At 46.2% G+C, this 2640-nt stretch overlaps 1 protein-coding gene across 1 annotated transcript in view; it reads left to right on the top strand.

Annotated features, from left to right (window-relative positions):
• Window positions 1–2640, top strand: part of LOC103920561 (disintegrin and metalloproteinase domain-containing protein 32-like) — a gene marked incomplete at its 5' end in the record, with an annotated part of 22051 nt that overhangs the window by 6061 nt on the left and 13350 nt on the right. The window lies entirely within an intron of this gene.

The following is a 2640-nucleotide window of genomic DNA, read 5'->3' as shown; positions in this document are numbered from 1 at the left end:
GGAGAGGTAGCAGAGGTTGCTCTGGTTGTGCTGGTACTACTGGTACTGCCCAGGTGCAGGAGGTGGCTGCAGTAGTAACGACGCTCAGTTTGTGTCTTTGCTTTCTAATGCATCGATCTCAGGCCGGTCTCATTGTGTCTTTTTAGCCTGGTTTCGGTGGAAATGAGGGTTTGTGGTTGGTTGGTAACTTGTTTCTGATACTTCCCCTGTGAGCCCGAACCCAGTTTCAAGCACCTGTTGAAGCAGGAGGGTTTTTAGGGACTGCCCTGGAACGCATCTGATATGAGTGATGAGGCACAGCGCTCCGTGCAAGACTTGTGCCTTGTGTCCTGGCTTCTCCTTGTGCATGCAGTTAGGGGGCAGGAGGGAGAGCAGACTGTGGTGCCTGGGAAGGGTGGGGGGCAGTACCCGAAAGGAGGGCAGAGGGGTGGAGTGGGGCACCCGAGGAGGGAAGGGACATAGCTTTAGGAAAGCATTTCAAGCTCAGTTTTGACTCTGGTTAATATCCACTTCAGCAGCACGTAGTTCTCCCAATTCTTCAGAGATAACAATGAAAACAACAACAAAAAAACCAAGTTATTATCTGTGAGCAAACTTAATCAGAGAGCTAACCTACTGTTTGCTAATCCCATGTTCCTGGAGTTCAGGACTGCCGAGGGTTTGGCAGTTCAGGGACAGGTATTATATTTTCTCTAATTAGTAAACAGCATCTATGCTCTGCTGTGAACAGGATGAAAAATTATTAGATACCATAATATGTCCCTTTGTGTTCCTTTAAATGATAATAAATATTATTGCTAAACTTGTAGGTTCAAAAAATGCTCCTGTGGCTTGTTACGAGGAACTCAATAGTCAGCGGGACAGATTTGGACACTGCGGGTTCCAGCCCAGACAAGGCTATAAGTCCTGTGCCTGGAGGTATGCTCTAGGGAAAGGGCGCTTGCTCTGCTAAAAATGCATAGTTAATTGGGACTTTACAGACAAGGAAAGTATCAAGACGCCAGTTGATAGTAAGATTTGTGAAGCAATAAATAGACAGTTATGCGTCAGTTCTCCTTGTTAGTAATATGGCATCTCCCCGTATGTCACAGATCCTCTCTTGGACTTCCCGATCCTGCTTTTTTTTTTTCTCTTATCATGCAGTGCTCCAGATTTGTATTGCGCTGTTTAATGTTTCTAGTGTTTCATCAGGTAGCGTGTATATATATATGTGTGTGTGTGTGTGATACACATCCTATGCAAATCAATTTTATAGGAATCTCAGATGTGGAAAGTTAATCTGCACGTATCCATACAGCACTCCATTCGCATCAGACTCTGCTGCTGTTGTTTACGTCCAAGTGCGTGAGCATTTATGTGTATCTTTGGATTATTTGAATGCACCAGCAAGGCTGGATCCTCTTCTGGTTCCGCCAGGTACAAAGTGTGGTTCTGGAAAGGTAAGAAAACATTTTATAATAATCTAAAATGTCAGATATAAATTGTAAATGATAAAAAGGTTTTAGAAATATTTGTTCCTTTGCAGCATAAGTGTACCTGATATTTACAAATGCTGTAAAAACATGCTAACATTGCATTAAGGGTTTGGCATGGTGTAAGCATTAGACATAACCCAACCCCGAGGTAGTAAATGTAGCTTTTTAAAAGCACTGTTATTTTTTAAGTAGTAGTATATTTTCACTCCCTTTTGAGGCATAAGGCTGATGGGCTGAGTTCTGCGATGGTAGAGCAATGCTGAACTGAACTGTTGTGGTTTTTGCTAGGTGTGTATAAACAACACTTGTCACCCGCATTCGGTCCTGGGATATGACTGTGACAGCGCAGTGAAGTGCCACGGCCACGGCGTAAGTCACTCCATGCAGCACGCGTGGCGCTGCGGAGGGCGGGTGGCTTTGTCGTAAAGATTTGCTGTGGCTTGTATGGGAACTGGCTGAAGACCCATTTTAGGCTGATACTCTACAAAATCATGACCTTGTCAGCTAGTACATGGAGTAAACCCATTTAAACTATTGGTCCTAAAAGCAGTATCAAAATATAGTGACAGTTTTTATTCACTGAAGTGGAGGATTTGATGGTTTGTTTGGTTTGTAGAGGGGGGGGAAAAGAAAGCAAAATTGAAGGGACATGCAATTGAGGGCAACGGAGCTCATGTAGATAAAACAGGTGTGGCTGCAGGGAGCAGGAGAGCTGCATTGTGATGCACGGAGGGCTGCTGGGCTCTCTGGACCCCTGCCTGGCTCTGGAGTGCGGATAGCCGGGGCAAGCTGCTCCTGTTTTCTGCTTATCAGACAGAAATGCACGCGGGTTTTGCAGGAGGGTGATGTTTTATGCTTGTTCATTGTCTCAAGGCTGCTAGAGCCTGCACTTTATGGTGTGCTCCTTGTCTGATACGCTTCCTAAATTGCCGGAATGCCAGAAAGCGTGCGTAGCTTTGTCCCAACCCGACCGGCGGCAGCGAGACTGTTGCCGGTCTGGGCAGGAGAATCCATTGCATGAATTTATTGCAAACTTTTACCATCCACCCCGGGCTTTTCAGGTGTGCAATAATAAGAGACATTGCCACTGCCACCCCGGCTGGAAACCCCCCGACTGCCTGCGGAAGGGATCCCGCTTGGGCGGGAGCGTCGACAGCGGCCTCCG

Source organism: Pygoscelis adeliae, unplaced genomic scaffold (assembly GCF_000699105.1).
Source record: "Pygoscelis adeliae isolate BGI_AS28 unplaced genomic scaffold, ASM69910v1 Scaffold597, whole genome shotgun sequence".
Classification (NCBI taxonomy): domain Eukaryota; kingdom Metazoa; phylum Chordata; class Aves; order Sphenisciformes; family Spheniscidae; genus Pygoscelis; species Pygoscelis adeliae.
The sequence above is the reverse complement of the archived record's forward strand: the minus strand, read 5'-3'. Positions and strand labels throughout refer to the sequence as shown.